The sequence below is a fragment of the Rousettus aegyptiacus genome, unplaced genomic scaffold (assembly GCF_014176215.1).
Source record: "Rousettus aegyptiacus isolate mRouAeg1 unplaced genomic scaffold, mRouAeg1.p scaffold_m13_p_10, whole genome shotgun sequence".
NCBI lineage: Eukaryota > Metazoa > Chordata > Mammalia > Chiroptera > Pteropodidae > Rousettus > Rousettus aegyptiacus.
Genome location: NW_023416285.1, coordinates 37,788,075 through 37,814,119, shown reverse-complemented (window position 1 = coordinate 37,814,119; position 26,045 = coordinate 37,788,075). Strand labels below are relative to the sequence as shown.

Below are 26,045 nucleotides of genomic sequence, written 5' to 3'. Positions count from 1 at the left end.
GCATGTTAAATATATTTTACTACTGTCTTCTGGCCTGTGAAGTTTCTGTTGAGAAATCAGGTGATAGTTTCATTGAAGTTGCTTTTTGATGTGACTAGTTGTTTTCTTTTTGCTGTCTTCAAGATTGTCTATCTTCAACTTTGTAATTCTAATTATAGTATGTATTGGTATGGGTCTCATTGGATTAATCTTGTTTAGAACTCTTTCAGATTTCTGAGCCTAGATGTCTGTGTCCTTTCTCAAGTTAGGAGAGGTTTCAGCCAATCTTGAAGTAGTCTTGTACATAGGTGACCTATATTTAGACTGTGTGCTGAATGATTTTAGAAGATCAGCTGGAATGGGCTGAACAAGTGCTGGCTGAGGCACATAGTCTGTTATTTTGGGAGCACCATGGTAATCCTGCTGCCCAGGTACAAAGCACATGCAGGGCATAGTAGCGCAGGATGTGTGGCTATGTTGACACCCTGGTGCTATGGTTGTCCAAAGCCAAAACAGAATTGTGGTGGAGTTGCCCAATGCATGTAGCTATGTAAGCATCCTGTTCTCCTGGCTGTTTGGGCTTGAAGTGGGCTCACATGATACAGCCCATAATGGGATGGTGGTGTGGGCATTTGGCTAGAGAAGTTGGACAGAGTACCCATCCACCCTACCTAGATGGAGGGAAGATCATAACTCATAAACAGTAGCACTCACTGGCATCTCTTATCCAAGAGAATTTCCACAGATCATGACAGATCCTTTGATTCCCCAATCTTCTCTATAAAAAGTCTCTTTCTTGTTTATTGTGCAGAAGCTGTTTGGTCAGCCCTCAGTTATCTCTTGGGAAGAACTGGCATATGCTACATATGTGGGTATATATTCAGTTTGTTCATAGGAGGGGGTACATTCAGCATCTATATACTTCCAGCTTGGACCCCTCTATCCTAGCCATTTTAAGAAGCAGTGCAAAGAGCTTTCAGTCAAGATGGTGGAATAGATAAATTCTGTGCTTGCCTCCTGCCACAACCACATCAAAATTACAACTAAATTATAGAACCATCACTGAGAACCACTAGCTGAATAGAATTCCTATAATTAAGGATATAAAGAAGAAGCCATGACAAGACTAGTAGGAGGGTAGGAGACATGGAATGCTAAGTTCCATATGCATGTGTGGCAATTAGGAGTGGGGGAGATATCTCAATTGCAGCATTTCAACCCCACACTGGGTCCTTAATACTAAGAAGAGGAGTATCCATAACATCTGACTATGAAAACAGTGGGAATTGTGTTCCAGAGAGATAAAGGGCTGCAGGATATCAAGGCACAGGAGGTCTTAAGGGGCCCAAGCACAGACCAACTAGCTCACAAACTCAATTTCTCTAAGCTCCAGCACAGGGACGATAGCTTGAAAACCACCAGTGTTATACAAGGAGAAACTAAATTGGCTAACTTCAGGTCAAGGACTGGAAGGGTAGGGGTTGGGACAGCTACCTCTGGAGACAGAAGCACTGGAAGGTACTATTATTCCTTTGTAGAACTCCTCCACTGGAGAAGGAAGACATCAAATCTGAGCTTACCATTCATCCCACTTAAGTGATTCCTTGAGGCTATGACCCACCCAAATTATCCACCCCCTGAGCCTCTTCCAGTGGCTCTTGTACTTAAGCTGCCTATCTCAGCTGAAACTGTGGACTTTCCCAAAATCTCTCAAAGATCCACAAACTCCAGAAAGCAGCTGCTAGCCTGAGTGTAGCTTATAGCTAGGCAACTCAAAATCCAGTCTCAATATGCACTGTAACTCTCAACAGGTGGACCCAAACAACAGCTAGTCTGTGCCTGGAACATAGCTTCAACTAATTAACCACAGTGCTGGTACAAGTAGTGGATGGCCACAGGTCACATTGTGCCCACCAAAGGGCCTGAAACCTGGCACAAGTGGCAGCTGTCCTCAGTTCACAGCGTAGCCTCTCCCAGGTGCCTCTGAGCTCAGCACAAGTGGCAACCAACTGCAGGTCACTGTAGCTCCTACCAAGATGCTCCTAGGCTGGCACAAGTGCTGGCTGACCTTGGTCTACACTGAAGCACCTCCTGAGAGTCTCCAGAGCCAACAAATGTTGGCTGGCTTCAGACTATACCAGAGTACCACCCAACCAGCTTCTCAAACAATATATGTGAATGGTGGAATTAGCTGGCACCACAGTCCCACTGAAGTAACCCTTGGCCCACGGGGTCAGCCTCCACACAACAGCTCATCTGCTGTTGTCATAGCCAGCCCTCAAAGCCTGGGGGTAAACTCTACTCCCTCATTTGCCAACATAATTGAGCCTTGACTACAACAGGAGGACACATACAACATACACAGGGAGGGGAAAACCTGGAGCACCCAGCTCAGGTGAATAGGGAGCCTATCACTTGGCCCCACAGGATACTACATAAGGCCACTCTGTCAATATCAGGAGTTGTAGTAGATCTACCTAATAAATAGAAAAACACAGGACATCATCCAAAATAAGGAGACAAAGAAACTTGCCCCAAATGAAAGAACAGGACAAATCTCCAGAAAAAGAAGCAAAAGAAATGGAGACAAATAATCAACCAGACACAGAGTTCAAAACACTGGTTATGAGGATGCTCAATGAATTAGAGGAAGAATAAATGATCTCAACAAGAACTTCAATAAAGAAAAAGGAAACAGAAATGGAGATAGAAAACAAAAAAGAACTAGTCAGAAATGAAGAATACAATAACTTAAATGAAGAATACATTAAAGAGAATCTACAGGTTAAATCACTCAGAGGACTGAATCAATGATTTGAAAGACAAGGTAAGGGAAAACACGCAATCAGAATAGCAAAAAGAGAAAAGAATTTTTTAAAATGAGGACAGTTTAAGGAGCCTCTGTGACAATATCAAGCATACCAACATTTACATCATAGGGGTACCAGAAGGAGAACAGAGAGAAAGAGCTTGAAAACCTATTTGAAGAAATAATGACAGAAAACTTCCCTAACCTGGTGAAGGAAATGGATATATAGTCCAGAAACACAGAGGGTCTCAAGATGACCCAAAGAATCTACACCAAGACACAGCATAATTAAAATGCAAATAATTAAAGACAAAGAATCTTAAAAGCAGCAAGATAAATTATTTGGTTATATACAAGAGAGCTCCCTTAAGACTGTCAGCTGATTTCTCACAGAAACTTTGCAGGCCAGAAGGGACTGGTATAAAATATTCAAAGTGATGAAAAGCAAGGACCTACAAACAAGATTATTCTACCCAGCAAGGTTATCATTTAGAGTTAAAGGAGCAATAAAGAGCTTCTGAGACAAGAAAAAGCTAAAGTAGGTCATCACCACTAAACCAATATTACAAGAAATGTTAAAGGACTTCTTTAAGAAGAAAAGAAAAGATCAAAAATATGAATAAGAAAATATAGGAAAGAAAAAATTCTCACTGACAACAAACTTGCAGCAAAAGCAGTGGAACAATGAAATATAAAGCTATTACAAAGGTTAAAAGACAAAAGTAGGAAGGTATATGTAATTAGAACAATAAACTAAAGGATATACACAAACACACAAGGTTAATATAAAAATGACAAGAACATAAATATGGAGGGGTTGAGTAAAAATTGTAGTGGTTATAGGATGTGTTCAGATGAAAGCAACTATCAACTTAAAACAGATTGCTGTTAACATAGCTTGATTTATATGAAGCGCATAGTAACTGCAAATGAAAAATCTCTAAGAAATAGAGAAAAGAGAAAGGAATTGAAACATAACACTACAGAAAGTCATCAATATACAAGAAAAGAGAATAAGAGGATAAGAAACAGAACTACAAACACCATCAAAAAATAAAATGGCAATATCTATATACTTATCAATAAATACTTTAAATAGAAATAGATTAAGTGCTCCAATCGAAAGAGAGTGTGGTTGAATGGATAAAAAGCAAGGCCCATACATACACTGCCAGAAGAGATGTATTTCATATCAAAAGACACATACAGACTGAAAGTAAAGGAATGGAAAAAGATACTTCATGCAAAAGGAAATCAGAAAAAAAAAGCTGAGGTAGTAATACCTATATCGATCAGACAAAACAGACTTTAAAACAAAGGCTGTGACAAGAAATAAAAAAGGGCATTTTATGATGATAAAAGGTCCTGTCCAACAAGAGCATATAATTCTTGTTAACATCTATGCAACCAATGTAGGAGTACCTAAATATATAAAGCAAATATTGACAGATATAAAAGGAGAAATCAACAATAAGATGATAAAAATAGAGGACATTCATACCCTATTGATATCAATGGATAATTTATCCAGACAAAAAATCTTCAAGGAAACAAGTGGCCTTATGTGACACATTAGATCAGATGGAATTAATTGATACTTTTAGAGCATTTCTTCACCCAAAAGCAGCAGAATATACTTTATTTTCAAACACATATGGAGCATTTTCCAGGATTGACTACACATTACGCCTTAGAACATCTCAATAATTATAAAACAATTGAAATCATATCAAGAAACTTCTTCAATTACAGTAATCAATTATGGGAAGAAAACTGAAAAACTGAAAAACACAAATACTTGGAGGATAAATAATATGCTGTTAAATGATGAATGGGTTAACACTGATTTAGATGAAAAAATTAAAAGATACCTTTAGTCAAATAAAAAAACACAATAACTTCAAATCTATGGGACACAGCCAAAGCTAAGTTCTAAGAGAGAAATTCATAGCATTACAGGCCTAACTCAAGAAACAAGAAAAATCTCAAATAAACATAATCTTTTCTTTACACCTAAAGAAACTAAAAACAGAACAAAGTCTAAAGTGAGTAGAAGGAAGGAATAAAGATTAATCAAAAATAAACAAAATAGAATATAAACAATTTAAAAGATAGAAGAAAACAAATCTATGACAATGTAAGCAAGAATATATGATGATATAAAGATAGCCTCTTCAATAAATGATATCAGGAAAACTGGACTGATACATGCAAAAAAAATGAAACTAGAACACTTTCTTACACCATATAGAAAAAATAAACTCAAAATGGATTAAAAACTTAAATATAAGACCTGAAACTATAAAATTCCTACAAGAAAACATAGTCAGTAAACTCTTTAACATTAGTCTTAGCTATATATATATATATATATATATATATATATATTTTTAATATGTCTCCTGAGGCAAGGGAATCAAAAGAAAAAATAAACTAATAGGCCTACACAAACCTAAAAACTTTTTCATAGTGATGGGAACCATCAACAAAACAAAAAGATGACCTTCTGAATGGAAGATATTCACAATGATACATCTGATAAGTGGGCAATATCCGAAATTTAAAATGAATGCATACAGCTCAACACCAATAAAACAAACAATCCAATTTAAAAATGAGCAGAGGACCTGAATAGACATTTTTTCCAAAGAGGACATAGAGATGGCCAATAGACACATGAAAACATGCTACACATAACTAATCATCAGGGAAATGCAAAGTAAAACCAATATTAGATACCACTTTACAACTCTCAGAATGATTATCATAAAAAAAAAAAATCAACAAACAACGCATTGGTGAGGATATGGAGAAAAGGGACCCCTCATGCACCATTAGTAGGATTGTAAATTGATGCAGCCATTATGGAAAACAGTATGGAAGTTCCTCAAAAAATTAAAAGTAGAACTACTGTATGACCTAGTAATTCCACTTAGGGGTATTTATCTGAAGAAATCCAAACATTAATTAGAAAAGATAAATATATCTTTATGGTCTCTGCAGCATTATTACAATAGTCAAGATATGGAAGCAACATAAGTGTCCATCATTAGACACATAGATAAAGAGGTGGTACCTATATGCAATGGAATATTATTTAGCAATATAAAAGAATAAAATCTTGCCATTTTTATCAACAAAGATCATCCTAGAGGATATTATGCTAAATGAAATGAGTCAGACAGAGAAAGACAAATACTGCATGATTTCACTTATATATGGAATCTAAAAACTAAACAAAACAAAATAGAAACAAACCCATAGATATAGAGAACTAGCTGATGGTTGCCAAATGGAGGGATGGGAATAAAAAACAGAGAGCATATTTTACAAAATATTATCCAATAAAAATCCTGTTTAGCAGCATTCATTCATTCCTGCAAAAAAACTTTTTCTTATCATCAATTCTGTACCACATAACCAAGTTCCGTCAGAGGAAAAAAAAAAAAAAAGGACTTCTAAGAGTAAGGCAACTGTGAATGTGGAATTGGGAGCTGCACAGACCTAGGGCAGTTTCCACCTCTATCATTTATATGCTGGGCAAACTCAGGCAAGTTACCATCTCTGTGCCTCATGTCATCTGTAAAATAAGGGTGAGAGTGTCAAACTCATAGAACTGATATGAAGGTTATAAATGAGATAACATAAGGAATGTTCTAATATATAGATCGCTGTTATTTTACTTTCATAAAATGTTGAATAAATGAATTATTTTATTGATTAGGAAAACACCTTAATGCCACTATTCTTTGAAAACAAACAAAAACAAAAACCCTAAAAACTATTCCCAGTTGAAGGAACATTTATATTTGACTGGCTAGATCAAAATCTTCATAAGATCAAGTAGCAGGTTGTTTTTGTTTCCTGCCATAGAGTTAATTACCAACACAGTGACTGGCAAAGAGCAGATGCTGGCATATACTTATTGAATGCACAAATGTTTAATCTGAATGTTTAAACTGAAGAAATTATTCAGCTACTCATATCCAGTCCTCTTTTTCTGTAAACTAACCACATTTTTAAGTTTCTCAAGTATTTTTATGCATATATTACTTCACATGACACCTATGGAGGAAGCAACATAATGATCTTTAGAAATAAAAAAACAAATATATAAAGTCTATTCTAGCCATCAGACATGATAGGCATAGTCCTAGTACTTACGTATTTTCAAGGACCTGTACAAATAGTTGATATCTGAAAACTACTTATTCCAAACATGAAAATAAAACTATACATGTATAAACCTTACATTTAAATAAATGTATTTTGGGACCTCCAAAATTTTAAATCATCTCTCTCGGCCTACAGTAATAGCCTACTAATTCTTTCTTCTCACTCTAACCCAGTGGAGCCCCTCAATACAGGAGCTAAAATCATTTTTTCAAGGTGTTTATCCCATCCCTCTTCTGCTTAAAATTATCCTATACTTTAATATTATTATAATGGAGAACAACCCTTATCATGAGACTACGTAAGTGACTTTTGACTATTTTTCTGACTTTGTCCTCTACAATATTCCCATATTTCCTCCTCTGCAAACACATTGATGTTGGTATTTGGACCTGAGGATTTTATGTACTATTTGCTTTTCCTGGGGTTCTCTCTCCTTATATCTTTATATGGCTGCCTCTACTCATAATTTAGTTTTCACATAAAAATCTACTTCCTTTCAGATGATTTCTCTGACTATTCAACTAGATTAGCATTTATCCCTGTCTTTAGTCACTCTCCAGCTCATTTCATTTATTAATATCCTCGATAGCTTTTAGCAGTACAGGAATGTATTTATTTATAGATTGTTCTTAGTCTTTACTATGTAGAATATAAGCTCCACGAGAAGCAAAAGTTTGGTCTTGTTCACAGTTCCATCACCGATAGCCAGAAGAGTGCCTGAAATTTTGTAAGAGCTCAGGAACTACTTTTTGTTTAAAAAAATGAATGAGAAATGAGTTTTAAATTCTGGCCATAGGATAAAATTTAGTATGTCTGTTGTTAGATTTTTTTTCAATTTCTTTACATCTGCACACATCCAAATCCTCAAAAGGAGCATTGTGATGAATGTATAATGTTTACAGAATTTTCTTCTATGGAATGTATTATGAGTATAATTTAACTATATATCAAGTAAATTATTTTTAGAGTCATATTTATTTGTCTTATTGTATAGTTATATATCTCACTTTACCTGACCTCATCAGAACAGTTTTACTATTCATTCAGGATTTAGCTAAACTAGATCTTATGTATATAATAGAACTGTTAATTTTAGTGAGAATTGTACTGCATTGATGAAGTTTGAAAACATCTATAAAATGCAGTTAATGTTACTTCAACCACATTTTATCAAAGTTAATGTTACTTCAACCACATTTTATCAAAGTTGTCCTCTTCTCTCTGCTGCAAAAATTGATTAAACTCTTGCTTTTAGAAATTTTTAAGATATTAAAAAGTTAAGATACCATTATTTTTTTGAGACATATTCTCCGAAAGATAGCGTTTTTTACAATGGGAATTCTTTTCCATCTTTAAAATTGGATTATTGTAATGCTGATCTTAAAATTTAAAACAGAATTTGGTAACTATTCTTCCCCACAGTCTGAGTTAAGTGTCTTTTTTCTTTTCAGAGTATTCTACTTCAAGCTATTCTTTATGCCCTATATTGCATAAGGGTTTATCTTCTTTCCACACTCCACCTCTTGCAAAGAGAGCATCTGTTGTCCTGTAAAAGAGAGCCAAATTTAAACTCTAAGCACCTGGAGGCAGGACAGGCCCTACCAAAGGCCCTCATTTCTGAAATGCTATGCCTAAACTGGGCTAGAAAAGACCTAGTTAATGTTAAACATGCATGAGTCTTATATCAAATTTATGTTACTTAGGTAGGATATTAACTATTTTCCTAGAAGCACAAATATAGTAACTGGATCTTTGAGTTAATTACACTGCCTTTCTTAAAGATAGGTTAATACAGAAAGGTTTGATTTAGAGGTCTTAGGGAGGCCAGGATTTAGAGAAATACTGACATACTAAATGTGGGGGCAGAACATACACAATTCTCATGGCTTCATCTGCTCCTCTCCACTATACACAAAAATATACAGTTCCCTGCAATTATATAATTGATACAAGCAGATATTTCTTTTTCATTTGTGGAGAGCTCTCTGCTACTCAATTACATTTTAAACACCTGAACAGAATATAGATTTCTTGATAATATAAATCAGGCCATAGTTTGCTTATGTATAAAGCTAATACCAGTAGTAGTAGCTTTATACATAATACCACCCTGATAATAGGCGCTGTTTAATGCAATTTAAATAGGTCATTTAAGCTCTAGAACACTTTGAGAGATAAAGATTAACCCTAATTAGTAGTAGGTAAGAAAATAGAATCTTGTACACTTTAAATAACTTGTCCAAAGTTATATAGTAGAAAGTACTTTACAGCCAAATATTTAATTCGGGACTGCTTGATGTCCAGTGTGTGTTGTTTCTACTATGTTAAATTGCCTATAGATAAATGATAATGCATTTGACTTAAAGTAGTACACACGAATTGCATAGTTTCTTATCCCCTAGTAGGAGCACTAAAATCTATCAATATTTCTTAGAATGGCAGGTTTAAAGTCACCATAAAATCTTATTTAAAGTAATAAAGGGATACATTCCTTAGTTTTATTTTAATATAACCCTGATTAATTGCCCATGTAGTATAAATAATGCATTATATGAAAGCATATTATACGTTTACAAAATAAAATATATAAACAGGTACACAATATGTAAGAATGTAAAACCCTAAAAAAATGTTTTGAAATAAAAGTTTAGGACCTGACTCTTAAAGTAAAATATAATTACAATTCTGCATAAGGATTTTCAGAACGCTATGAATTATGAAATGAACTAAAAATGGAAGAGCTTCATGAGGGCTGTGACATTCAGTAGCTATCTATACTGTGTTCATGAGCCTTTTTAAAAATACAATTTATAGACTTGAAAGTGATACTACCTTATTACAAAATGAAAAGTCTGATCTGGAGCATTGTTCAATTAGATACATTTTATTATATAATATATACAATTTGAGGATTGAAAGTGTGCTATAAGTTTAATTCAATCCACAAACATTACTGTACTTCCAAAAGATTCTTTATATTCAAATGCAGAACATGTTAAGAATTCATGCTACGACATGAATTCTAAAGAGGGAGTAGTTTTGCTTCCACTTAAAGATTATTTCAAACTTATTTCCTGTTATCCATATGTCTACTTTAAAGAAAGAATTGACAATTACATGCCTGCCATTTACTCAAATATTACAGTGTACATGTTTTCAATTATACTTTGGAATATAATCAGTTTATATGCTGTGTCCTTTATAGCCTTTATTTCATCTTCAGCTGCTTTACAGAAGTAGAATACTAGAAACTACCTGATCTAAAAAAATGATTGAATATTATTTTATGATAAACTTACTCAGATCCCAAAAATGGTCTTCATGTGACAAAGATACTTTACATAATTTCCTTGAGATCGTGAACTGATTAACTAGTCAAGAGAATGAAAGGTTGACAAATTGCAGATATTTTCTTCTCTCTTCTCACTTCATACATGTAAAGAGCAATTGCTGATTCTTCAATGTGAAGATGCTATAAGGAGAATGGGAAAAATAAACAACTTAAATATATCATTAAAGATATTATTACACTTATGCTCTTGAATATATTTCCCAAATAAAAAGTGAAATCTGCTGTTCCTGAAATCTACATATCCCACAATCAAAAATTCACTTCAGCAAAAGCTACATCTACATTAGCATTTCAATGGTGGCATATTTTCATTGTACTATTCAAATCACTTTAATCTTCCTCTTTATTTCAGGAGGGGCATCATCAAATTATATGGGATTGACACTTTCTACAAAATTCATAGAGAATAACAAAAATGTCAAAGCAGAGTCAACCTAAACAGTTTATCTTTTTTTCTTTTGTTCATTTCTAAAGAAAGAAACTGGTTAGAAACCTTAAATGGATTCTTATCTATGAACCAAAGTCCTATAAATGACATTAATGTCCTTCTTTCCAATCACATCAACAACATACCTTTGCCACACCACTATCTTTCCAATTCAGTATATAGTGTACATGTATAAAGACTTGATGTTCCCATACAGGTCTTGCACTTTATCTTATTTCAAGCTACTGACAAACAATGCTAATACTTCCCTATGTAAATCCTCATTGCTTTGTTCACTCACCCAAATTTTAGCCATCACCGAGTCCTCATGTGATACCTTCCATAATATTTTTCAGATCTCATTCTTCGAACCTATTGAAAGCAATGTTGCCTGCCCGTATGTTTTCATGATAATTTGTATTATTTTTATAGTTACTGTTAGTTTTCCTTATACTATATATTTGCACATAATTTCTTGCCTCACTTCTAAACTGTGGGCTGCTTGGAGACAGGGACTTTGCCATAATTATCTTTGTATTCTCTCAGCACTTAAAATGTTGTAGAATTTTGTAACTTCTCAAAAATTACCTAATTTATACTTTAAATAGTCTTCCTCAAAAAGCTTAGGTTAGATTACCTTTGTCATTTTAAGTAACTCTAATATCATAAAGCAAGTAAAACATTGCTTTTTGAGTAAGTGCCCAAATACTGAGCATCTGGGACCTCTAATGGGAAAAATAGTTAAAGTAACCTGAGTGCCTGCCAATTGGAGTGATATGTATAAATTTCATGTTGTTGACCTCATTCTTGGTGTATTTGCCAAGTTTAGTGGATAAAAATAGTCAGCTTATATTATGACATCTCTTTTTCACATTCAACCTTTTAAAAAGATAATTTCATTATCAGAATCCCTAGGGATAGATAAATTTGCATTATATTAAGTTTTTCTTTATCTATATAATGCTTTTACTATAATATTCCTGGCATAGTGCACTAATATATTTCATTCATTAAATACTGACAGAGTAACTACTCTCTATCAGACATGTGCTGGGCATTGAGAATATTACTGCACACTATAAACATTGTTGCTCTTCTCCTGGTTTCTGTGATCTGGTTGGATAAAGAGTAGGCAGAAAATTACAACATAGTGAGATTACTGTCACATTTACTTAAAAGTTATTACTAGAACACTTAGATGGGACATGTAACTTAGATGTGCGAGGTTAGAGAATGATTCTCGTAAGAACTGATGTTTATGTTGCAACCTGAAGGGTAAGTAGAACTTAACCAAGTAAGAAGGGACTAAAGAAAGTCTCTAGCAGATGAAACAGAGATGAAAGAACATGCCATAGCTAGGAAATAAAAGATATCAGTATGACTGGATTACAGTATGACTGTAGATTACAAAAAAAAAAAAAAAAAAAAGAAAAGAAAAGAAAAAGAAATGACAAGGGAGGCCAGAAAGATGTTAGAGGGCATTAAAACCATTTAAGAAGTTTGAACTCTAATCTGAGCTCAGTGGGAGACACTGAAGCTTCCAAGAGAATGACATAATTATAATGTTATTCCAAAAACCACTTACACTGAACTGTGGATAATGGGGTAGATCAAGATGGGCAAGGGCAAGACAGAAAGAACAGCTAGTCTTAGTAGTTATCAGTGATCATGGTCTGAGTAGTGGAAGGGGCCAAGGAGATAGAAAGTGTTTGAATGATTATATGACTGAATAGATGTGTCAGATAAGGATGAGACATTAATGATGACTCTCAGTTGTTTAACTTTTGCAACTGAAAAGATGATGTTGCCATCCAGTTGATAAAGCCAGAAATACAGAAGTAGAACAGTAATCTTTTGCTCCTGAGTGAATCATAGCTAAGCACACCTATCCCAGAACTATGCATTTTAGGCTGATTCTAGGCCTATATGCTGAAAGTCACAAGAAATTGAGTGAGAATATGCATTATTTACTAAAGCCATTTTCATGGTAGGATGTCTGTCCCACGTAGATCATTTTTTAAGTTGTGCTTACAATGATAGATAATAAATTGACTTTTAAGTGGTAAATAACTTGTCATTAGAAATGTCATTGTAACTTTTTATTTGAATATTTCAAAAAGAAAAATTTGATAATACAAATTTTCAGGAAATGAAATAATGGTATCAACATAGTTATGAGATAATCTACACAAAAAGGTTTAGGAGTCGAGCGAGATGTAAAATAAAAATAAGCTTTCAAAAAAAAGCTTGCTGAATTGCTTAAGTTAACGTCAATCTCATTATAAACAGGTGTGATAAGAAAAGTTATAATTTTGCTACCTGAATTGAAACCTATCAGATAATTTTACTGGATAGCTTTCTTAACACACTTTCAGAGACTTTGAAAATCTCTATAAATGATCTATAGAAATCTGACATTTACCCTGGGCCTTCGTACCTTTTAAAAATCAAGATTATCTACCAAGACTACCTGCTTGGATTTTCAGGTATATGACTTAGATCTAGGTTCAGTCAGCTTATGGGTATCTCACTGTCAAGGTTCAAATTACTGTTTTTACTGAGCTGTACCCAAAAGAAGGAAAGGAAAGATCATTGTTTTCAGAGATACTAGGAAAAGTGCCAAGAAGTCTAAACCACACTAAAATTACTTTTGAATAGATCTTGTAGATTCAATAACTTTTCTAACAGGGTATAGAGGGGGGAAAAATGCCTCAGAAGCCACAATTCATTCTAGAATATTATATTTTATCATCAGGAGGAATAAAACTATACCAATGAATTATTTTCAATCAATGGGATTATCAAATTGAATTAAACTTCTAAACAAGATGTCATCTCTAGCCATGCTTAAGGACTTTATAAGGGTCATGCAAAATACAAGATCAGTGTATTCTGATATTAAACTTCTTTAAGTGACTCTTGGGGATGTTTGAATATTGCATTTCATTCATAATGCCGAAAGAGTCCCTAAGCAATGAAGCAGCAGATACTGCTGTCTTTCATTTTAGGAATATATTGCTTTCAATCACTGTGCCATAAAAACAAAACTTTGCATGAATTAAATAATTATATTTTATTTCTTATCATGTGCACTCATTTTGCTCTTTTGATAAAAACATTTGTCTAAAGTAAAAATATGTATTAGTAACTATAGATGGTTCTTTAAAAAAAAACTGCTGGACTTCTGCATTAATGTTTAAAATGCCACTAATAATAAAAACTGCAAGTAGGGCAGGTTTAGTAATAGCCCCTTTTAAAATATCGGGCTTATTCAACTATGATCCAAATCTACTTTATGCAGTATCTACCTTGGCTGCTTTGCATGACCTGCCTGGGGACTAGGGTGCAAGGCGAACTAATGTGCATATCAAGCTTATGCTGCCTCTGTACCATAAGTAATCTTGACCCTTAATTCAGATGTTTCTGCCAGAATCCATGAAACTGTGGTAGATCAGCTTTGTAGCTTGTAAGCTGAGTAAAATCTCAAATCCTTACAGTTCTTGATGTGTGTTATTATTTTCAATATTATTTTTGAAAAACAAATCTAAAACAATTTTATTAAGTGTAACTACTCAGAAAATATTTACTTAATAAATATATCAGATTGCTGAAAGCTTTTTTAAAAGCAGCAGATTTAATAATTCACATTTTCCGAAAAGTGTCTAATTTTAACTAGTATCCCAAGTGATGTTTAGACTACACAGTAGTTTGAAAATCACTGATTATCAATAGATATAAATATAAATAGATGGCTAGCATACCTCTTAGGTTGTCATGTAAACTGAGGTATAATAGTTCTATGAGAAACACTTCATCCTGTTGGTTAAATTTTGGTTAATAAATTCTGGAATATTATCTCTCACAATTTGGGGGAATATTATTTTCTTCATGTTCTCTGTAAAATGTCTTTTATCCCTCATTATGTTAACAAAATAGATTATTCAGCATCTGGCAATACTTATGTAGGTTAGTAGAAACCTAAAGATAATATGAAAACGTATGTATGTTTTGTTATGTTTTTGATATGCTAATAAGTTATATATACAGAAATACCCACTAGTATTCGATATGTTAATAAGGTATATATACAGAAATTTCCACTGTGTATGCATGATTATATCTATCTATTTGTTCATCTGTGAGTATCTGTATCTATACAATTTAGTAATATACATTTGATAAATTATTAAATGCTTCATGTTTGGTTAATAACTAAATTATAAAGATCTGTCTAAGATATTTCCTACAACTCAGTTACCCACCTTAATATATGCTTTCTTTATTGCATCATCCTTTTCAGATTTTTTTCTTCCAAATACATAGAGAATGTCTAGCTCTCTACTAGTGGTTTGGAATACATATAAAAAATAAGGACTAACCCTTGCCCTCAGCTAACTCATGATATGAAATACTCACTATAGGATAAAAATATAATAAAGGCATATTTAACTCAGCATCATGAATAGATGTTAACTGGAAAAAGAGGGCATATTTCCTTGAAAAAGGGTTTCTCAAGGAATGTATTAGAATAGACTAAAGTGGCCCTGGAAAGAAGGCATTAGTAAATCATTTTGTGCAGTAAGGCTAATAATTGTATTAAGAGAACAAAATAGTTTCCACTTTCCTAAACACTTTCCTAAATGACAGAACAACTGTAATATCTTTTCTTCAATGGCTGATACTACAAACACAAAAGATGAAATGTATATACAGGCTTAACCATGACAAGGGAATATCATGTTCATGAAAAGCTGAATTTCAAAAGCTGTTTTTCTTTTCCTTTGTAAATTATAACACAATATAACTTGAATCTCAACCTATAATAAATGGAAAGAAAAAAATCAAAGTTCTTAAATTTTCTTATTTAATAGAGAAATGACACTTTACCTTTGCTTCGAAGTAATGTGATGAGTTCCAAGCTTCATAGTGACATAGTGCTGAGGGATAGAAGTAATAACTTGGGCCAAACTTGCTGGATATATTTGCACATTGGGAATAATAGAAAAAGCTTCTTATTATAGGAAGACTGTTATCAGCTTGAGGAAAGCAGTGATTTCCTACAAGTTACTGCAAGGCAAGGTGAAGAGAAATTCAGTGATTTCCTTTAAAATGTTGCATATTTAATCAATCATTCATATTTTTGACAGTTATTCTTTATTAGTAGTAAGATTAACACATTTATGAAATTTTTGTTCTGATGAAATATTACATATTTTTATTTGGGTTTCAAACATGTTCCTCTTTACAATACTGATATTCTTATATACAATCACCATCATCCTAATATTTACTATATGCCAAGCATTGTTCTAAGCACATTACATATAGTATCTGATTTGATTCTTTAATCTCCTCTAAGAGAAAGGTATTTTGTTGTACCACATTGTATTTGTTGAGATGGGCCTAACAAAAGCCTGATGTCTGAGTATGATGAGAGATGTTGTGGCTGGAAAAATTGACCTGTAATTCAAATAGTCGTATTGTGAAAAACCAGGAATAGCCTCAAGTGTCTTGCATCAATTATTTGTGTTTGATGAATAGACAGGCACAAACCCTGAATCATCGAAACAGTGAAGTAAGGGACTGCATGAAAATACACATGGGAATGGTAAAGTCAAGATTCTAGCACCTCATTTGAGAGTCATAGAGACTGGAAAGCCTGCATCCTGGGTGCGCTATGCTGTTGTTTCTCACTTTGAAAAATTGTCTACTGAACAACTGAGTTTCACATTCTTGTCATTACAGATGCTTTATTGTTTGTTCACATCTTTCATCAATGACATCATCATCCTTTTATGACACCATATACCCTCGCTTTAGAGATGAGGAAAATTTAGAGATGTGAAAGAATTTACCAATATTATACAGCCTTTAGGTGACTAAGATAGGATACAGTCTAAGAACTATGTTGGAGCTGATTCTTAACTAGTATGCTTTATCACTTAAAATTATTTTTTAGCCACAGAGAAACTTTACACATATAAGGACTTCACCAGCAGACCTCCTGGACAATTGTATGAAAGCTAATAGAACGTTGCTACTTAAACACATCTAGCCACATAATTATATTGACGTTAATAAGTGAGAAACAAAGGGAAATTTAGAATGTTAAGTTTTTCTAATTTGTTCCTTTTCAATCACTTTCATCTCTGGTGGCAAAGACCAGTCTCTGGCTCTTTCCCATAGCAGCGTTCTACTTTTACATGCACTCTTCCTTGCTTTGTGTCTTTGGTGTAGCATATTTTGCCAGAAAGGCAGCCTTAGTTGATCAATAGGAGCAGATTCAGGTTGTTCGAAAAAAAAATAGTAGTGATGCTTCAGGAGTAGCCAAAAATCAATAAGGAAGAGTGCTTCTTAACAGAGTGAAATGAAGAACAATTACTTACTGCAGCTAAATGACATCCTGTGTTGGATCAGTGTCTGTACTGGAGGCTGATGGGCACCAAACCAAGGCTGTGAGATAAGTTGACATGTTACAAATGGAATATATCAAAGAGGTGATTTAACCTGAATTGGTAAATCAGATCTATAGAATCAGGAAAATGTTTGTTTCATTCTTGAATTCTTGAGTATATTCAAGAAAATATTAGAAGGAAAAACAGTTTTAATTAATGACAAGGTTTCTCAGCCTTGGTAATATTGACTATTGACATTTTGGACTAGATAATTTTTGTGATGAGGGACTGATCTCCATCCTCTATACACTAATAGTGCCTCCACCCCTCATTGTGAACATAAAATATGTCCCTGACAAGCAAAATCGTCCCATTGGAGAATCACCGACATCAAATCAAAATTTTTACCTGACTCATAACATGTTCATATGTTATTTTTTCCTGGTATAATTTTTAGATACCCAAAGAAGCAAAGTAATATCTAATTTAGGAGTAAGTCTCAAAATACTTGGAATTCCTCTCTACTGTTGTCTTTCGAATAGACATGTTAGGTTCATTTGAGTATTACATGACAGTAATTAGCAGTCTTGTTCTTTTTGGAAAATGTTAGTGCATGCAGGAAAGAATATGTTTGTGCAGTAACCACCCTTTAAAAGGGAAAATAAAAAGATCACCATGTCTCTGGTCTACCATTCTGGGCTTTCAAATCTTGGCTGAATTGTTGTTGATATTCTTTGTTTATTTCCAATACACTGTACAAAATTGTTTGATTCTAAGTATGTATTATCTAGAAATCATTTCATTCCCCTTAAATGACACTATTTCTATTATGAGAACTCTTCTTGTCTAGTTTCTCTAAGCTGTATTTACTTCCCTGTGATTCTGCAAGAGTTACATCTGAGCTATTGCCATTGAAGGGGCGTTTCCTTCCACTTTTGGCAAGATAGTTCAAATTATTGATGTGATCTGAATTAAAACCAGGTATACCCTTGAGCTAATATATGGATGCCATGGAAAATACCTCTAATCGTTTTTGTTATTGGCAGTAATTTTTTGGATGAGATGAACAGAACTTACTGTTTAATCACATCACATCTATTAGCATATTCTATAGTATACTTTCTGGTCTGCAGTTATTTGGAACATCTGTCAGTCTACATTGTGTGAGGGCACAAAGAAGTTTTGCACAGAGTCCTTTGACTTTTGAAAGAAAAAACATCTTGAATGCCAAGTTAATTGTAATGTTCCACTTGCAAATACCTTGTTGAAAAATAGTTTTACTATTTCACAATTTTTTGTTTTCTAGGTTACACTAAGTAGTCCAAATATTATGCATGTTTTCATACCAGAATTTTACATAGCTTTAAAAATATATTATTGTGATAGACTGCAGTTATCCCTTATGAGATAGATAACAGAAATGTAATACGTATTGCTGCAATTTTATGCAGATCTTCAGCTCTCAGGTATGTACTTGAAAAGGACATGGCCTGGGCGACATGGTGAAAAGACTAAGGAATAATTTACATTAGGATGTTTTGAAACATTCTGGATACTGGAATGCTGTAGAATTTTGTTTGCTTACAAAATGTTCACAGCATGCTTTGTTAGCAATGTCACATTTTTTCAAAATTGAGCTATTGTGTGGTGAAATAAAATCCCTGCACAGCAACAGGAAAGGGAATCTGGTGACCTCTTTCTCCAGTCTTCACTCAATACCTACAAACTCAACAAATAAATGCTAAACACTAGAATCAGAGTTTCCATGATTCCCTTTCACCTATGGAGTTCCAGCTGAGGGGCTAAAGATATAATTCTCTACTACTTATCTCTATGCCCAGTTAATTTATTCTCATCTTTCAGAGAAAAAGATACATTTCAAGAGAAAAAAAATGTAAGGCTCTTTGGATTCTAGATGTATTAAATATGTCCAAGAGGCATGATATCTTAGATACACTTAGATGTGTACAGGAAAATGACCCTCACTAAGATAGCATAAATATTTTTTGGAGGAGTTTATTTTTATATTGACAAGACCTTGAGCAATGTTATCCAGTCAGAAATATGCTAATGTTGTGCAGAACACTACTCTTCTATCAGTAAACTTTCCTAGATAAAAATATCCTATGGAGTATTGTAGACCCAATATTTACTTCAAAATGTTTCATCATTTGCTCATACTACAGGAGAAACCAAGTAGACGTTGTGTTTTTACATAAATTTTGCAAATAAAATATTACCTTTGGTCCTGAAATAGGTAGGTTATAAATTCAGCATGTATAATTATCTCTTACCATGTGTAATCAAAATTCAATTGATGGCCATATATTTTTTTCTTCATGTTTTATCTGTACTTTAACTTTGTGTTTAACCACCAATCAAGTTAGTTATAAATCTTATGGCAAGATTTGCATTCTTTTCAGAGCTTTGAAATTTTTTATTCTTGCCTATTATATGAGACATTTGAAATTCTGATAATGTGTAACTTTAAGTATAACTACTATTTGTGACACATGCCTTCTTTCGTCCATAATGAGTACATGCATTCTGAGTTGCCTTATTTGAGACTGTTTTACAATGCACTGTTTAATTTTTAATTATCTAATTAACCTTCCTATAATACTGCTTTATTATATCATTTACCTCCTTATAAACGTTTAATACATCTTCATTTGAGTTAAAATTCTAAACTCCTTAAATTAGTCATGCAAAGATAGAACATAGACACCTTACATGTATACTGTTCTCTTAATCCATCTCTGTAAACATCCTGCTTCCCCTTAGCAAAAAACCATAATACTAATAGTTCTCAAAATAGACCCTGTAAATATATACTGACTCCCTATTTATAATGCCAGGGATGTCTTCCCGACTTTGCAGTAATTCAAATTATATTCATTCTGGAGGATTTAGTTGAGATCATTTCTCCATATTTGATCTTCTCTCTTTCTTCCATTTTCTCCAATCCTTTCTTCTTTCCATTTATCTTTAGTAAATGTTTATCAAACAGTTACTTTATATCAGGAAGCAAGGCTAGGTTCTAGTAAAAAAGCTATGAACATTTTGATCAATTCTTGCTCTCACAGAACTTAACGGTCTAAATGGGTGATAGGTATTAAATAAACGCACAATAGGATAACTGCTGTAAAGAAAAATATTGGGTGTGTTTGTGTTAACATTATAAAAATATTATAATGATTTAAATTGTGTGATGTGAGAAAGGCTTGTTTCAGAGATTAAACTACAGCCATCAGGCAAAAATGAAGGGAAGAACATTCCAGCAGAGGATACAAGATGAATTACCTAAAGGGCCTAAGGAAGGAGAGAGATTTTAATGTTTAAGAAACTCAAACATGAAAAAGAGGAATAATCCCTGGACCAATCAAAGTCCACGCGCCACTCCATTCCCATGTCCAGTGCCTACATCCCACTGCCATCATAATCATGCCCAAGAGAAAAGCTGAAGGGGTTGCTAAAGGAGATAAAGCCAAGGTGAAGGACAAGCCACAGAGAAGATCTGCAAGGTTATCTTCTAAAGGTTATCTCCTCCAAAGCCAGAGCCCAAGCCTAAAAAGGCCCCTGCAAAAGAGAGAGAGAGGTACCAAAAGGGAAAAAGGGGAAAGCTGATGTTGGCAAGGATGGAAATAATCTTGCAGAAAATGGAGATGCCAAAACAGACCAGCCACAGAAAGCTGAAGGTGCTGGAGATCTCCAGAGAACTGTATGCATTTTTTATAACTGTGTACTTCTGGTGACTGTACAATTTGAAATACTATTTTTTATAAAGTTTTATAAAAGTACAGAAGTTGTTTTTGCTTTTAAAAGAAACTCAGACATGACTATTGTTTCTGGAAACTCAATGATTGAGGGAAAAGTTGTCCAGGAAGAAATTGGAGAGGTAGTTATGGCCAGCTAATTCAGGGTCATGTGGACCATTACAAGATTTTGTATCTTCTTGCAATTCAGTAGGGAGACACTGAAAGAAAATAGGAGGTCAATGGAATGGATAGATTTGCATTTTTCAAAGGATTTCTATAACTCTTTTTCTGGTATGTGTGGGAAAGTATGAAAGAGAAGATGTAGTAACTGTGGTAAGGGGTAATGGTGACTTTATCTAGAGGGACAGAGGTAAAGAGAAGTAATAATGATTGTAGAATCTTTTAATCGTGATGGATTGAATGGTCAATAGTGAGAAAAAGGCAAGTCACAAGGACAATTCCAAATTTTCTGTATGGTCTCCATTTATTTGTTCAACAAATATTACTGAAATTTCTAAGAATAATTGAAAACCAGAATGATGCAATTATAATGAGTTCAGTTAGAAAAAAATATGACTGAAATACCTATAATATAGTTATGGAGATAGATATATGAATACTCTGAAAATAAGTTTAGATTGAAGTATAAGAGTTGTTCACATAAAAATGATATGTAAAGTCATGGAAATCTCCTATGAGATCTTAAATGGTATGTAAAGTCATGAGATCTCCCAGGGAGAGCGAAATGAATCTGGACCAGGCTAAGCAGACCTGAACATTTAGATAGAAAAGTGCCAGCAAAGGAGACTGAATTGTAGGGAACAGAGAAGCAGGAGATATCACAATTACTAAAAGATAATGGAGTTCAAGGTGGGAGTGGTTAACCTATTTAACATTTTTTAATAGTAAAGAATATGTGAACTGACAAGTGTCATTTGACTTAACAACTTAAAAGTCTTCAAGAGGAGCAACAGCTACACTAAGGGGGAAGTGAAAATTTGAAGCAATCAAAGAAAGAAATTCCTTGGAAAGGCCTGTTTTACTCTTAGGAATTATGTTGTTCTAACACTGATTTTTAATTAAATCTCTTCTTAACTTGAGTCACTTTCATATTATTATTTTAGCGATTTTACTTTTTAATTTTAACTACTAGTTTAGTTCTTAAGCAAAAGGAAGTACCTAAATATAGGATTGTATATTGGATTTCTTTGAATGTCCCATTTTATTTATATTAAGTGGGTTCTCCATAAGCGTGAATAGATGAATGAATGAAAGATTAAATAATGATGGTAGAAAGAACTAAAGAGAATGAGAAATATTAATAAAGCTGATATGGGAAATTTACTGTTTCTTTTGTTAGTACTAGCTTTCAATTTTAATATTTCTGAAGTCTCCCCACAGTGAATATAGGGAATTGCTCAGAATATTCAAAACAGCACACACACAATCTATTGAATAGGCTTCTTGGAAAACTTACTTGCTACTTACACAAGCATCTGTCAATCTCTCTTAATGTTAAAATAAGAACCATGATTTTTATGGCCAAGGTATGGACTCACCCCAGACTTATAATTCTAATATATGGACCTTCCAACATAGGCTCTATTGAAATGCAAGAGACATCACCTCTGTAGCCAAGAGTTATTCCTTCTTCCTAGAGATAACTTCAGTCTGAGGAATACAGATAGGTCTACCCTAAGCCAACATCTGATTGTCATGTTTTCTCATGTAACTACAGCCTTATTGTAGCACAACACGACTTGCAAAAATCACTGCATACCTATATAATCTCTATTATTGCATGCTTACCCTTGACCTTCATTTCTCATAATGCAGCACAAAATGCCTTTCTTGAACTACTCTAAGAATTTTTCTATTTATCCATCCTTTTTATCCCACAAACTTAACATATATAACTATATAACCACAGTTCATGAGTGTTGCTGAAATATATCATACTGGCTGGAACATATAATTAAATATTCTAGTACAAATCCTTTTAACCTTCTTTTACTTATGCCAAATGCATATCTTCTATCTATTCATTAAAATGAAAGGTAATGGGTTCTGCATAGAAACATTAAAAGATGCTTTGGGAAATCTGGAATTGGTTGTTGATTACCATTAACAATCTTTATAATTTGAAACAAGTAAGTCACTTATCAACTCTAACTATAGTTTTCTTATAAAATCAAGGGGGTTAAACTGCATTAACTTACAGTTTCTACTTCATTTTGGATTGTTTATTATTAAATCAAAATGAAAATATTAACATTTTCAATGGGTAAAAGGTTATATTAGAAATAAAATTATAAAAATGACATTAATAAATTAGAAATAATTGACCATAATTTATTTAGAACTTAGCAATTTATGTTTTGTCTCATTCTCATTATATTTTGTGTTTTGTTGATTTTTTTATTTAAAAATTAATTTTATAATTTTTAAGGATAGCTAACTTTAAAACTGGTAGCCCATCTGTTTTCTCTTTGTTTGCAGACTTTGAACTACTTTTAGTTTATAAAGAAAATGAATTGCTTTGATAAAACAGCTTTCAAAAGAAAAAAATATAGCCTTAGAATTTCTTTTTATACTTGATAGTAAGTGTTTTTAACACCCATAAACTCATCCTATGTAGGAAAAAAAAAATGACTGGTTATTTGAAAAATTGCTATTATTAAATAAACCTCTTATCCACAAGGTTCAACTTTTTACACAATGAAAGGATATATTTTTGAAATTCCATAGTTCTTTTAAAAATTAATTCTAACTTGTAGTTAATGATATCCTGGCCATAAATTTTCATACCAGAATTCATTATCTACTGTGTCTTATTCTATATTTATAATAATATGAAAGCATTTCAGAAAATCAGATAGATAAAAATGAACATTACTTCATCACAAATCTCAAACCACTCTGCATACTTTGTATTTCCATACACATGTTTATAATATTCTTTTGATGTTGTAAATTCTTTGAAGGACTTCTAAATAGCTTTATGTCACCAAACCATCAAGTATAAAGTATAAATTGTCATTTTTCATATTGCTATCTTGTTTATGTCCCCTGAATTTTCTTAAATAAAAATTGATCTACCTTAAAATGTGCATGTTACTAAAGGAAAATATAGCCAGGGCTAATACTAAATGGCTAGCAACCTAAAAATCACATTTGAAGTACAACTTGAATTTTTTTTTTTTCAATCTGGGTATAACTGAACCAAACTATTTAAATTCAAATAACAAATAGATCAGTGAATCTACGGAGACACTCAAGTGATATGGTGTTCTTGGGCTAGTAGTTCTTTCATGCTAACTACTTTGATAGTTACTCTGGTAGTGGAGAGGAGGGGAAGTGAAGTATACTATTTATCTAAACTTTGTCTACAATCTGCCTCCCTTTTCTTCAACATTATTCTTATCTACTTACATATTACTTCTATCATCTGGATACCTCTACTTCCCATGATTCCTTTCAAACACTTTTCAAACCAACATTTAAATGACTAATAACTTAAAATGTTATTTTGCAAGTTATCTGAAAGCAATCCCCTCATGGAACCTCAGAATATTTTGTGTTAAACTAAATCCGTAATTAATGACCCAATATTTAATACACTCACAGGAGCTGACACAAAAGTGAGATTTTAGTATCAACAAAATAATGTGGAGAAAAATATTTAATCTTTTGACAGACAAAGAGATAGCATCGTATTTACGATTTGGAATTCAAAGACCTTATATTACTACCTGAGTCATCTTGAGTAAGCCAATTATTATTAATAGCCTTAATTTTTCATCTGTAAAATGGAACTAAAGTATTTGGAGTGAATCTTACTGTATATTTACAAGAATAAATTAGGGTAGTTTATATAAAAATAATTTATTTAAAGTACATTTAAAGTACATGATAGATAACATTCGATAATTGTATTTCTTTACAGTTTCTCCCAAGTTATAACATGTATTTGATTATATATTGTCTTTATTCAGTGGGTCAAACATTTCTAGAAGTGGCTTGCCTTACATTATACTGACATAAAACAAGTAAGCACTAGAAAACCACTGTATTTTTATTTGACTTCTTTCTCAGGTTATTTTGTTAATTAGATAAATAATGTCTTACTTTTGAAGTCTCCCAGCAGAGGTAATAGGTTAAAACTAGTCAAAGATAGAAGCATTTAAGCAAAGAATTCAGGACTCGCATTATTTAATCATGTTACTAAGTACTAGAAAACAAGAGGAATAAACAATAGGCTTGATTCCTAATCAACTTTATATGTATTTTTTTCAAGTACTGGATACAACAAATATTTCTATCTTATAAAGCCAGAGCAATTGACTATAAAGACTAAATTATTCACATAGAAGACATTATGTGAATATGAGGATTTTTGTGATTATTTTTCATTCAAGAAACATTGCACCATCTAATATGTGCTAGGTAGATATTGGGAATCTGGGTGTCTAGACTAGAGACTCATTTTTCATGTTGCTGCTGTAGTAAACCACTGAAATTGTCCATTATTGTGCATTACTACATAAACACATAAGAATTATTACCTATTCATTTCCTTTAGGCATATAAATTTAGATTAATCCCTTACTTATCCTTTCCATTTAGAAATCACACTTTTCTGGAATATCAGTTGTACAGAATTATACTTAGGTTTCTTCTGAATTGAATCTTTAATTATATACCCTCATTGCTATTATAAGCAGTAATTGTCAGAAATTCTCATTTAAATCACCATTTAACTAAGGAGAATTATTCACACAGAGTGGGTAACCACACACACACAGTTTTAAAAACAACTATTATTGTTCTTCGCTATTAGTCCTGTCCAGAATTCATATACTCTAGTTATAATCTGAATAGGCAAGCATATGCCTAGTGGTTTATGGGAAAACTGTTATATATTCGACTTTTCTTGTGAGGTAGGAGGTGCATGGCTTTTCTCTTTTGGGAATTCTGACTTTTGCTGAACTTATTAACATTCACCTTGCTTATCTTGTGCAGGTCCTCTAACCCTGGTTGAATCCTAAGTGCTCACTAGGAGGATTTAGTATCCCCTAGAGAATTCAGGAGTGATGTTGAGCCAGAAGAAGTAATTTAACTCTAGACAATTTTCTCTTGGTAATACATG

General features: G+C 33.1%; 1 protein-coding gene and 1 pseudogene across 5 annotated transcripts in view; both read left to right on the top strand.

Annotated features, from left to right (window-relative positions):
- Positions 1 to 26,045, top strand: part of CCSER1 (coiled-coil serine rich protein 1) — a 1,108,427-nt gene that overhangs the window by 1,069,931 nt on the left and 12,451 nt on the right. The window lies entirely within an intron of this gene.
- Positions 14,379 to 21,932, top strand: LOC107518951 (annotated as a pseudogene).